Source organism: Rana temporaria, chromosome 2 (genome assembly GCF_905171775.1).
Source record: "Rana temporaria chromosome 2, aRanTem1.1, whole genome shotgun sequence".
NCBI classification, from domain to species: domain Eukaryota; kingdom Metazoa; phylum Chordata; class Amphibia; order Anura; family Ranidae; genus Rana; species Rana temporaria.
The window spans coordinates 370,508,006-370,522,583 of NC_053490.1; the positions used below are offsets into that span (position 1 = coordinate 370,508,006).

Genomic DNA, 14,578 nt, shown 5'->3' on the forward strand with positions numbered 1-14,578 from the left:
AAACATAATTTTGCCGACCCCCTTGGCTCCACCCCCTTTGCCATGCCCATGTATACCCCACCTTTCTAATGAAGCGCCCATTAAATTAGGCTCACCAGCGCCCATCAATGCAGCCTACCAGCACCCTTCAATGCAGGCTCACCAGCACCCATCTAATGCAGCGCCAACAGCGCCCATCAAATGCAGTCCCACCAGCGCCCATCAAATGCAGCCTCACCAGCACCCATCAATGCAGCCTACCAGTGCCCATCATGAATGTTTGCTTGCTTTCATTCATTCGGGAGTCGGGACACAGACACAGTCCTCTGCCGGTGCTGTGCCTCTGACACTATGTGTAAACTGAGCGGCGGCCACCTGCTGATGCTGAGACTTTGTTGATTTTTGCAAAGAGAAAAGAGAAGGAACACCAGTGCCCGGGCGGCTGCTTAGTTTGCCTAGTGATAGCACCGGCCCTGAACATTGGCTACATTGAGCAGTCTCCACTTCTGTTTTTTGCATCATTGTTCCTTCAGTGATAGCAGCTTTATTCCATCACAAGTGCGCTCTCATACCCTTGCCGTTAGCCAAGTTCACACTTCATCACTCCCAGCTTAACCCCAATATTTTGGGGTCACGTCCTTTGTATACTTGTCTAATTCTCAGTATCCATTCTTATTCAATATGTATTAGATGCTACCTTCTAGCACTACTCCTATTTTGTGAACTAGGTTTAATTTCCTGTATACATTATTAACCTGCCTGGCGGTGTTCCCGAGTCTGACTCGGGGTTAGATTTTCCTGCTGCGAGCGGTAACCCCGAGTCAGACTCGGGCTTGCCTCGCTAGATCCACAGGGAGTGTTTACTTACCTTGTCCCTGGATCCAGCGATGCCACCGCGCTGTGTGAGCGAGCGGGACCTCGCTCGATTCACACAGCGTCCTCCTGTGCCGCCGATCTCCGTTCCCTGCGACGTTACGACGCACGGGGACCGAGAACGGCGCCAAATTCAAAAAAGTAAACAAACACTTTACATACAGTATACTGTAATCTTATAGATTACAGTACTGTATGTAAAAAAAACACACCCCCCTTGTCCCTAGTGGTCTGTCCTGTGTCATGCATGTCATTTTATATAATAAAAACGTTTCTTTCTCCCTGCAAACTGTAGATTGTCCATAGCAACCAAAAGTGTCCCTTTATGTCAAAAATGGTTTTAGATCAGCTAAAAAACAGCGATAATAAATTATAATCACTTGCAGAATTGTGCGATAGCGATTTGTGGGGAAATTCGTCATAAAAATAAAAAAATAATGACAGCAACAATTATGCAACTGAGCAAATTTCAGTGATTTTGATTTGATTACATTATTGAATAATTTTTATTATAATTATATTATTATTTGTTATAATTATTTATAATTATTTATTATAATATAATTTATAATTTTGTTTTTAAAAAAATGTCATACCCGGGATGCCTATTAGAATCTTGTTTAGTCAGATTTAAGTGAGTTATTTCTAAAAATTACAGACCTACAATATAAAACGCCAAATTTCCTTGCAAATAATGGTACAGCTTTCAGCATGTTTTTTCTGAAAGAATCATACCGCCAGGGAGGTTAAGTGCCACTTCTCTCAAGCTGTCCACTTTGCAAAGGGAATTTTCCCCAGAGACTAGTGAATGAGATGAAGCTCTGCTGACTTTCATCATCCAACTATGTGAAAACAAAAATGCAATTTTTGTTAAAACATTCCTTGCACATGATTGGGTTGTGTTCTTTGCAAAGTGAAATTTTACCACATTTACTAAGCTTTTTGGAAAATTCCCTATTATTAGTAAATCATTGACTTTGTATCCGTTCTGATTTAGTAAGTGCATTGCACAACTTCAAATGTCTGCTCAACATCTTTTCATTAAGCCGTGTCCTTAATGAATGTAGCCACAATTTACGATGCTGTGAACACAGGAGTGGTTTCTCTGCCTTCCCTAGTTATCCTGCTGCTGGCAACTTGTGGCCAACAACAGGATTGCAAGTGTGACGCAGGCCTAATGGCTCTTTCTTATGCAAATCAAATAATGGGATCTCTAAGTAGAGTTACTGCATGTGTTTTCACATAGGCTAAAGGATAATACTGGACTGTGGTGCGATTTTCAGCCTATATATTTGAATGGGCTGAAATTGTACCGGATAGCATTAAAAGTAGTGCATGTACTACTTTTAAAATGCATTGCAACCAGATTGCATGGTACTATTTTTCTAAATAGGGTATAATAGGCATAAAGGATAGTCTACGTCACTATGTTGTAAAAGCATTATCATTTATTACCATGGACCTCTATGAAGCATTACAGCTGAGCTGTTTTTTTTTTTTTTTTTAGAAAGGATTCTTTTGTACTGCTTTGCTGTATAACATGGTAATCCACACACATAGATAATATGCATTAATTTTGCGCTGTATCTGTATTAAAGAAAAACACATGCGTTACACCAGAGGCAATTCCGAGATGTAAAGGGCCCTTAGGCTTATTGATAGGCAGAGGTGAACGCACAAAGGGCACAGAGGGGGGAGGAGTGTGGGAATAATCAGTGATGTGATTAGTTGTTCTATTGTTGAGTGGAAATACCCTTTAAATTACTCTTTGGTAAAGAAAGTGTTAACATCACTTGTTAGCTACTGGAATAAAAAAGCATCCAGCTTTCAGAAGTCACAAGCTGAATCCCACACACATGCAAAATTAGCAGCAAGACGTTGCATTTAGCAAATGGAAAGGTGGCACTGCAAATAGACACCTACTCAATATCACATGCTTGAAAAGCGTATCCTCCATTCTATCATTTGCCTTTACTTAATGATCTGTCACTATGAAAATGTATCTGGAAACTATATTATGTAACTTCACTGAGCCCTCGGCATGATTATGAAACTATCAATATGAAAACAGACCTAATTATAAAATGTTAAAATTAAAACCTGGCGTTGGATTGACAACAATTCTACTGTCCTTAGTTTTTAAGGGCCAGATTCACGTAGCCCGGGCGCAACTTAACTTTTCCGATTTAAGTTACACCGCCGCAAATTTTCTGCCTAAGTGCCCGATCCACAAAGCACTTACCTGGAAATTTGCAGCGGTGTAACTTAAATCCGTCCGGCGCAAGGCGGGCCCAATCGAATGGGGCGAGTCCCATTTAAATTAGGCGCGCTCCCGCGCCGGACGTAATGCGCATGCTCCGTCGGTTAAATTACCCGACGTGCATTGCGCTAACTGACGTCGCACCGACGTCATTTGCTTACACGTTAACGTAAATGGCGTCCAGCGCCATTCACGGATGTCTTACGCAAAGACGTTGATGTTTACATTTCGACGTATCAGTAGATACGCCGTCGTATCTCGTTTGTGAATCTGGCCCAAAGTTTTCATAAATCATGATTTTCTCAGCTAGCATTTAGTTTGAACTTTTTTCAAAGGATTTTTAGTATTTTGGTTAGTAGCAGCAGGTATGGTTATTTAAATACCAGTGCAATATTAAAGTGGATGTAAACCCTAACTGAATGGCATTTACTTTGCTAGAGCAGTGTGTATTATAAACAACTGACATCCTCTGTATGTAATGCACTATATTTTGTTTTACCTTTTTTTTTGTTACAAATGTCCAGCCCCATCTCCCCATGCACATCAGTCGCCTTAGGCGAATGACATGCACACTGTCCGCTGTGCCTCCTGGGATATGCACGTCACATATCCCAGGAGCAGAGCTTTTTTTCTCAGAAAATAGGTGCAGAAACTCAACCACGACCCCGTTCAGATTTCAAAAACAGTAGAAGGGTCTTAAAGGGGCATTAAATACCAGGATTGCATTACATACAGAGTGCAGAGTTCAGGGGGTTACACACAGAGTGCAGAGCTGTTGCTTGTAAACACAGAAACCAGACTTCTGTGTTTACAAGTGATTGTGGTGAGCAGGCACCAAAGGGTCTGAGCCAAAGGTGGTGGAACTGAGTTCCCCCAAGTTCCCCCTGAAAAAAAGCCCTGCCCAGGAGGCATAGCCTTTAATTCAAAAAGGAGGAGGGAAGTGGGCATAAGCATCTCATAGGTGTGTCATCAGGAATCATCGCCCCCTGGACCAGGAAGAGATGACAGGGGGCCTCTCGATGATGTCAGAAAGAACATGGCGGCATGGGACAGAGCTGTGGACATGCATGAGAGGATCTCAGCATAACATTGCTGGATCTGCTGGATGGGTGAGTATCTAAAATCTGCAGATACCACCTTAAGGTAAGGGGGGGCTGAAATAAAAAAATAGAAAACTGGGGTGGCGGGTGCAGATCCTTTTTAACAATGCCATTTTTCAACCACTTGAAGACCAATCTTTTTCTGGCACTTTTTGTTTACAAGCTTAAATCAATATTTTTTGCTAGAAAATTACTTATAACCCCCAAGCATTATACTTTTTTTGTTTAGCAGAGACCCTAGGGAATATAATGGCGATTGTTGCAATTTTGTTATGTCATGTGGTATTTGCGCAGCAGTTTTGCAAACGCAATTTAAAAAAAAAATACACTTTAATGAATTTAAAATAAACAAAACACAATATATATTCGATTTGTTTTTAGTAAAATGTGAAATATGATGTTATGCAGAGTAAATTTATAGAGGAGGTCTAGCAATAAAATTATTGCTCTTGCTCCAATATTTGCGGCGATACCTTACATGTGTGGTGCAAATACCATTTACATATGCGTTCCCAACTGTACGTGAACACGGAGGGATGGGGGGATGTTTTAATTTTTTTTTTCTTACTCTGTCCCTTTTTAGCACTTTTATTCCTGCTACAAGGAATGTAAACATCCCTTGTAATAGAAATAAAGATGACAGGTCATGGAGAGATCCGGGGTCAAAATGACCCAAAGTCTCTCCTTTACCTTTGAAAGCAAAAGATCAAAAACATTTTTTTTATCTTTTGCCTTAAAAAGAAATATTTTTTTTACTTCCACCCTGGATCGGAAGTGACGTCATGATGTCGCTCGGGTCCTCCATGGCCATAGAGATAATCAAAGACAATGTACTCTTTGATCGCCTCTGGAACTAGCCAGCGGCACAGTCTAATAATTTTTCAGATGAGCCGGCGGAATCGTTGTGCCCAAGAAATACCAGCGAGTGGCAGGAGGGGGACTTGGAACACTTTCATAGAAAAGCCAGCCACCAGCTAAAAATACTGGGGTTATGGCTGATAACCACGGTAAACCACTTCAAAGCCGCAATGTATATATACGTATTGCGGTCTTGAAGTACAATGTACATTTGAATACCATTTCTGTGTATAGGTGACAATAACATAGAGACCATACAAATGTGTTTACACATAGGGGGCTATATCCATTGTGTATTAAAAACAATGAACATTTTTTTGCGTAAAATACTTTTTTGTTATCTTTTGTATCTTCATGATGCTGATTTCCACAAGCCCCTTTTAGCCACTTTGGGGCAGATCCACGTACAACGGCGCATTATTACGCCGGGCGTAGCGTATCTAAGATACACTACGCCGCCGTAACTTACTTTTTTGTTTTCAAATCCACAAAGAATCCACGCCGTAAGTTACGGTGGCGTAGTGTATCATTGGCGGCGTAATGGCGCGGCATTCAAATCTCTGTGATGGGGGCGTGTTTTATGTTAATACGTCGTGACCCGACGTAAACAAAGTTTTTTTTTAACTGCGCATGCGCCGTCCGTGGGGGTATCCCAGTGCGCATGCTCCAAAATTAACCCGGAACAAGCCAATACTTCCGACGGTGACGTCATTCTATGCAAATCCCTATTCGCGAACGACTTACGCAAACGACGTAAAAATTTCAAATTTCTACGCGGGAACGACGGCCATACTTAACATTGAGTACGCCTCATAACAGTAGCTTTAACTATACGCCGGAAAAAGCCGAACGCAAACAACGTAAAAAAATGCGCTGACCGGACGTACGTTCGTAGATCGCCGTAACTAGCTAATTTGCATACTCGACGCGGAATTCGACGGTAACGCCACCTAGCGGCCGCCGAAAAATTGCATCTTAGATCCGACGACGTACTAAGACGTACGCCTGTCGGATCGATCCGAGATGCCGTCGTATCTTGTTTTGAAGATACAAAACAAAGATACGACGTGGGGAATTTAAAATTACGCCGGCGTATCTAATTCTTTTGTGGATCTGCCCCTTTGTCTACATGCATGCACCCTAGTGTTGGCTGCAAATCATCATGATCTGGACTGGCTGGTTATAAAGAGTAGACCATGTCTCTGCAGTAAAAGAGAGTTTGGATGCTTGTAGTCTCAACCAGGGAAACATGTCACAGATTGACAACTCGGAAGCACAATTGGGAGACACCAACTCTATAACAGGAAGTATCTCAACAAGGACCTTCATTTTAGGATCACTAAGGCCCCGTACACACGACCGAGGAACTCGACGTGCCAAACACATCAAGTTCCTCGGCGAGTTCAGTGTGGAAGCCGCCGAGGAGCTCGGCGGGCCGACTTTCCTCATTGAACAACGAGGAAATAGAGAACATGTTCTCTTTTCGGCCCGACGGCTTCCTCGCTGAAAAGTGTACACACGACCGAGTTTCTCGGCAGAATCCAGCTCCGACCGAGTTTCTGGCTGAATTCTGCCGAGAAACTCGGTCGTGTGTACGGGGCCTCAGGGTCCATTCAGACCTTGGCGTCCTGTTGCGTTGCAAAAAAAGCAGCCCATGCAAATGAATGTCATTGCACATATAAAATGTGTTTTAAATGGTATTAAATGCTTTTAATGAAAAAAAGATTAGAAAGGTTGAAAACAACATCTTAATTGACATTAAGGCCTCGTACACACGACCGGAGCTTTCTTGCCGAGAAAATCATTCGTGTGTACGCGGCTTTCAGGTTTCTCGTCAGGAAATTTGGCCAGAATCTCGACGAGAAAAAAAGAAAACCTGCGCTCTTTTTACTCGTCGAGATTCTTGTCAGCCTGTTTCCAGATGAGAAACCAGAGAGTGTGTATACTTACCTGTCGCCGTCATAGGTAGGGTGAAGTCACGACATAGGTAGGGTGAAGCAAGGCGGCGGCGGCGGCATCAAATGTGATGAGCGCATGCTCATCGTACGCGATGACGTCACTGCGTTCTTGCCTTTCAAGAGAACCGCAGTTCTTTTGAAAAGGTCTGTGTGTACACTCAGGGGGCAAGAGATTCTTGCCAAGAATCTCGTCAGGGAAAACAACGTTTTTTTCCTGACGAGATTCTTGCCCGTGTATACAGGGCCTAACACATTAAAGCTTATATAAAATTTTAGTTGAGTTGAGTTTGAATCTCAATGCCAATATTCAAGGTATTTAAAGCAGAACTTCAGTAATTGTTTCATATTTTTATCTATTAAATATTCTGCCCTTGTTGTTTTATCTTTGGATAGTAAAACCTTTTTTTTTTTCTGCCAGTAAATACATTATACAGCCCAATTCCTGTTTTTTGTCTGGTCATTAGCCTAGGCTTATGACATGATGCACAGCTCTCTCTCACTCTCGTGAGAGTTTGCCAGGAAGGGATAGTCATAAGGCCTCATACACACGATAGGTTAACCAGAGGACAACGGTCTGAAGGACCGTTGTCTTAGGTTAACCGATGAAGCTGACTGATGGTCCGTCGCGCCTACACACCATCGGTTAAAAAAAACGATCGTGTCAGAACGCGGTGACGTAAAACACAACTACGTGCTGAAAAAAATGAAGTTCAATGCTTCCAAGCATGCGTCGACTTGATTCTGAGCATGCGTGGAGTTTTAACCAATGGTTTTGTATACTAACGATCTGTTTTGACCTATCGGTTAGCAATCAATCGGTTAAATTTTAAAGCAAGTTGTTTTTTTTTTAACCAAAGGTTAAACAACCTATGGGGCCCACACACGATCGGTTTTGACCGATGAAAACGGTCCTTCAGACCGTTGTCCTCTGGTTAACCTATCGTGTGTACGAGGCTTAAGAGGGCCAATGAGAGCTGTAGAGCTAGAGGTGTGCCTCTGTGTGTCTGTGTAAATCCAGGAAGTGAACTGGCAGCAGCTTCAGCTGCCCACAGTTAAAATGGAAGCAGCCAGACTCAGAGTAGGGAGATTTCTGCAGCATAATTGGCAAGTACAGAATCACAGTATATATAAAATAATATACAAAGTGGTTGGAGGGAAGCTTCTGAATGGCAAAGATGATTTTATTACAAATTCTGTGAGCAGACTGCAGTTCCTCTAAGCTTTTAATTTCTCTAAACCTGTTATTGTTATACAATAAAGTGCATGAACCATATTGGTTTGAAATCATTTTTAATACATTTTATTGAAAGTTATTATTAAAAATGAGTTTCATTTTTATTTTTTTTAACAAAAGAAAAATCTGTTTAATTTTTACTACACAAACATACTCGGAAAAAAATAAAAAAAATTAAAATAAAAAATAAACCTTGACTAAATCATTTTAACAAAGGAGTCGTCACTTGTATCACTATATCCAGAATCTGTTAAGCAGACTGATGCCGCCTAATAAACATGCAGTTAAGTGGCAAAATTAAATATGCCTCCACAGCATCTATTTGGCTTGTTCGTCATAACAACCCCTATAGACCAGTGCAGCAAGATAACAAAAAAAAAAAAAAAAAACTGGGTGAAAAAAGCATTCCAAACCGTGAATAATTCCCAGCTTCGCCCTTCTGGTCTCCACCTATTCAAATGCTAATATCAGATAACATAAATGAGCTGTGATCCAACCTCCCCATTCCCTCCCAGGGACAGTCAGGCATTTCCCTTTTAAAATTCTGAAAGCCTTTCAAAAGGCTCAATCGTGCCTGCAGGTTCTTGGACTAGATTGTTCAACAACTAAATGCAAGGAGGATACTCGCTCTGCCAGCTTTTTACAGTGAACAATTTCCGGGCCACTATTAGCCACCACAACACCCATAAAACTGCAAAAGGTGAAACAATTGTTTTATATATATATATATATATATATATATATACAGAGTTTTTTTATATATATATTGTTTTTTTTATTTATATATATATATATATATATATATATATATATATATATATATATATATATATATACATATATATATATATATATATATACAGTATATTTATTCCTGTAATAAATAAAATAATATTTTTTTTAAATAACAAATATACGTATATTCCTGTAAAAAATATATTCTATTTTCTTACTATTTTTTTTATATATAAATATAAGGTGCTAGAGGCACTTATGAGTTTTGAACAGGAGCATATGTTCACACAAGAGGAGTTTATTCTGTTCAAATTTCCTATGAATCCCAGTCCATCTCAAGGCCATTGACAAAGATGGACTGCAATCAGGGATGGACTGGCCATTGGGACTACAGGGAGTTTCCCGGTGGGCTGATGGCTCAGTGGGCCGGCTTCAGTGACAGCGGACCGCCGCCCCCCTCCGCTCCTCTGTCTCTCCCTCCCCGCAGCGCTCACCTGGGGGGAACAGAGAAGCAGGGGGAGGACCAGAGGAGCATGGGGGGGGGGGGAGGGGACAGACAGCTGACTCAACAGCTATGGCCTGGGATTTTCCCACTTCTGCCTAATCTTGTCCCATAAGGGGGGGCACCGAACTGATTCTTTGCCCCGGGTGAAATAATGTCTAGCTCCACTGGTACTGCCTATAAGAGTACCAGTACCAGCCGTTCTACTCTAATAAAGTAGAACGGCTAGTGGCTAGTGAAGGGGGAGAGGGGGCTTGGGTGGCCGGGAGTTGTCCGGCCGCCATGGGAGAAACTTGTCAAAGTGGGCCAGTCTGGATGAAGTCCAGGGCCAAATTTTTGTCCCAGTCCAGCCCTGACTGCAATCCATCGAGAGGTTGGCCAGAATAAGCTCCTTTTGTTTGGACACACTCCTGCTCAAGACCCATGAGCGCCTCTTCTACTTTCTATTAACCTACTGATGTTACTTTGCTGCAGTGCACCTAGGCAGATACTCCTTGGACACATAGGCGTGCGCACAGGGTGTGCCAGGTGTGCCTGGGCACACCCTAATCACCCTGAGCTGCACAGATTTCCTCTGCTGCTTGGCTGCAAAGAAAGGGACTGGAGGATCTCTGTCCTCATTCCCTTTCTCTGTCCCAAAAGTGAGGCATCAGGGGTCTGTTTAGACCACTGATTTTTTTTTACCAAAGCTTCCCAATGGGGCTCTTAAAATTGTAAAAGGAAAAAAAAAATGATTGTAAAACAATATTGTAAAAATTGAAAAAAAAAATTAAATGAAATTGTAAAAAGTAATGAAAAATAAACTACCAAAGCCACTCTCTGCCCTTCTAACAATGTCTACTGCTCTACTGACACTGCCCATTGCCCTACTGCTATAATATATATATAACCCATGTAAATGTGTCTAAGCCCGCATTAATGCCAAAAGCGTTTAGCGCTTGAGTATTAAGTAATTTAATTCGCCAAAATAAATGATTATTCTGGCCAAAAAAAAAGAATAAACGCCTAAGCGATTGCCACACCTAAACATAACTAAACCACGTTTATAAGCCTCAAGCATTTTTTCTGCCAAACCACGCTGCCAGGAGGTAAGGCGCCTAAGGCCGCGTATAAAACACGATAGGTTAAACAGAGGACAACGGTCTGATGGACCGTTTTCATCGCTCAAAACCGATCGTGTGTGGGCCCCATTGGTTATTTAACCATTGGTTAAAAAAAAGCCAACTTGCTTTAAATTTAACCTATGGATTCCTAACCGATGGGAAAAAAACGATCGTTAGTAGGCACAACCATCGGTTAAAAATCAATGCATGCTCAGAATCAAGTCGACGCATGCTTGGAAGCATTAAACTTCGTTTTTTTCAGCACGTTGTTATATTTTACGTCACCGCGTTCTGACACGATCGTTTTTTTAACCGATGGTGTGTAGGCGCGACGGACCATCAGTCAGCTTCATCGGTTAACCGATGAAAACGGTATATCGGTCCGTTCTCATCGGATGGACTGATCGTGTGTACGCGGCATTAGAGAACTGAGCAAAAAGTAGAACTGAAGGCCAAACTTTTTGTTTTCCTTTTGGATAGAGTAAGGGAGTGTTACCGTACTTTCTGGCGTATAAGATGACCTGTTTACACCGGAATTACACAGCCAAAAACCGGGGGGTCATCTTACACACCGGCTGAAGCAGCTGCCCGATGCATATTAGGCCGCCGGGTGCTCTGGAAAGCTGTATGTATTCAGGACATGCGCCGCTCAGCCAGTCTCGGTGGGCAATGCACTCTGTTGATGACTACAGAGCCTGCTAAGCCTGCTCGGATTGGCAGAGGTTGTTACTCCAATCCGAGCAGGCTTAGCAGGCTCTGTAGTCATCAACAGAGTGCATCGTCTGCCGGGATTGGCTGAGCGCTGCATGTCCTGAATACATACAGCTTTACAGAGCACCTGGCGGCTGATATGCATCTGGCATCTGGCGGCCTCTTCTTTTCTGAACATACGGCGGTAAGGGGGTCATCTTATACGTTAACTATAAGTCAAAACCAACATTTAAAACAGAAAAGTAGGGGGTTGTCTTATATGCCCAGCTGCCTTATATGCTGGCAAAAACTTTATACACCCTTTCAGATTTTTGTTTGCCATCTGTACTTCACTTCAAGTGAGAAGAAATCCCTCGAAAGTGAGGGAATCCCTGATAGTTACCAAACCTAGCATCCCTACAGACCACTATAAAAACCTGACAGGTGTTCTAATCCCCTCCACTCTATCCACACAAAAAAAATGTTCTACTCTTAGTTACTCTTTAAGACTTCTTTCAATCTGGCGATACTGCATACCACCCTCGGAAAAGCAATCCGCAGTGGATCGCTTTTCAGGGAGCGATATAGTAGCGTCTGACAAGTGTTTAGGAGGCGCCACTGTTGCCTCCTGAACAGCTGTTTTTTTTTTCATTTAACTTTGATTTTTTTAATTGCCGAATGGCAATTTCTGCACCCTGAATAAAAAAAAAGGCCGCGGCCCTGAAGCAAAACATTGCAGCCATGCCATGAGTACAGCATTCTGTGGCTGTATTGTTACAATTGGGAAAGGTGGTAAAATGGCATCGTGATCAACTGTTTTTAGGGCTGCCTGTCTGAAAGAGCCCAACGTCCTGTGGAGTGCAGCTGCTGATTGCCTGTGATTCTATAAATAGACAGATATAATATACATACATGTATGTATGTGCTTATATATATATATATTACATATTAATATATATAAATATATATTTATATAGAGAGATTTAAAGATATACCGGTAATATACATGTACTAAATATAATATACATATATAAAAAATACATGTATGTAGATTATATATATAGAATCACAGGCAAAATGCAGCTGCAAACGAAAAGGAAAAATATATATACAGAGGGGCAAATCCACAAAGATCTGCCCCAGCGCAGCGTATCTGAGATACGCTACGCCGCCGTAACTTACTTTTGTTTGCTTCGAATCCAGAAAGAATTTGCGCCGTAAGTTACGTTAAAGCGGGGGTTCACCCTAACGACGAAAAAAAAAAAAAAATTTTTCTTTTACCTTAAAATCAGGCATTGTAGCGCGAGCTACAGTATGCCTGTCCCGAATTTTTTACCCCCGTACTCACCTTGTAGTCGTCCATCGAAGATACCGGGGAATGGGCGTGCCTATGGAGACGGAGGATGATTGACGGCCGGCTCTGGCGCGTCACGCTTCTCCGGAAATAGCCGAAATAGGCTTGGTCTTCACGACGCGTGCGCATAGCCTGTGCGCAGGCGCCGTGAAGAGCCGAGACCTACTCCGGCTGTCTTCGGGGAGAGTGACGTGCCAGGGCCGGCCGTCAATCATCCTCCCTCTCCATAGGCACGCCCATTCCCCGCGGGAGCCGAAATCTACGATGTCCGAGTACAAGGTGAGTACGGGGTTAAAAAAATCGGGACAGGCATACTGTAGCTCGCGCTACAATGCCTGTCTCGATGGTAAAATGTGTCGGGGGGGGGTGAACTACCGCTTTAAGTTAATTCAAATCGGTGAGTAGGGGGCGTGTTTCATTTAAATGAAGCGCGTCCCCGCGCCGAACGAACTGCGCATGCGCCGTCCCTACATTTCCCGCCGTGCATTGCGCTAAATGATGTCGCAAGGACGACAATGTTTTGACGTGGATGCAAATTACGTCCATCCCGATTCACGGACAACTTACGCAAACTAAAACATTTTTTTTTAATTATACGCGGGAACGACGACCATACTTAACATTGCGTACGCCACCAATTAGCAGCTTTAACTATACGCCGGAAAAAGCCGACTAGAGATGACGTAAAAGAATGCGACGGCCGCTCGTACGTTCGTGGATCATCGGAAATAGGTAATTTGCATACTCGACGCAGATTACGACGGGAACGCCACCCAGTGGACGCCGAAGAATTGCATCTTAGATCCGAAGGCGTACGAAGACGGATCTAGCCCTGTCGGATCTAGCCCAGATGCCGTCGTATCTTGTTTTGAGGATTCAAAACAAAGATACGACGCGGGGAAATTTGAAAGTACGCCATCATATCAGTAGATACGCCGGTGTACTCTCTCTGTGGATCTGCCCCAGTATATATATATATATAGATATATAAATATATATATAAATTTAAAATGGCATATATGTTTTCATATATACAGTATATATATATATATATATATATATATATATATATATATATATATAAAATACAAATATACTGTATGTATTAAAACATATATACAATTTTAAATTATATTTTTTTCATTTTTCATTTTAAATATAAATATAAATATATATATATATCTCCCTCTATACATGTCCTATTTCCATCCATACCCTGCAGCAGAGATTATATTGAGAGAGAGATTTATAGATATAATATACATGTACTACATAGTATATATATATATATATATATATATATATATATATATATATATATATATATATATATATATATATATATATACTATTAGATTGTAAACTCTTCTGAGCAGGGCCCTCTTTATCCTCTTGTATTTTATTGTATTATAACTGTATTGTCTCCCTTTTATATTGTAAAGTGCTGCGTAAACTGTTGGCGCTATATAAATCCTGTATAATAATAATAATAATAATATATACTGTATGTATTAAAAAATATATACCATTTAAAATGATATATATTAAAATGATATATATATATATATGTATATATATATATATATATATATATATAATGTGTATATTAAAAAATATATACCATTTAAAATTATATATATATATATATATATATATATATATATATATATATATATATATATATTCTGCATACATGTATTATATATATATATATATATATATATATATATATATATAGAATCACAGGCAAAATGCAGCTGCTAACGAAAAAGAGAAATATATATACAGTGTATTAAATATATAACATTTTAAATGGTATATATTTTTTAATATACACAATATATATATATATATATATATATATATATTTATATATTTTTTTTTAAATGGTATATATTTTTTAATATACACATTATATATATATATATATAT

The 14,578-nt window shown here is 40.7% G+C and overlaps 1 long non-coding RNA gene across 1 annotated transcript in view; it reads right to left on the bottom strand.

Annotated features, from left to right (window-relative positions):
- The window catches only part of LOC120927226, a 36,929-nt gene that overhangs the window by 21,738 nt on the left and 613 nt on the right, over positions 1 to 14,578 (bottom strand). The gene's annotated exons all lie outside the window — the stretch shown is intronic.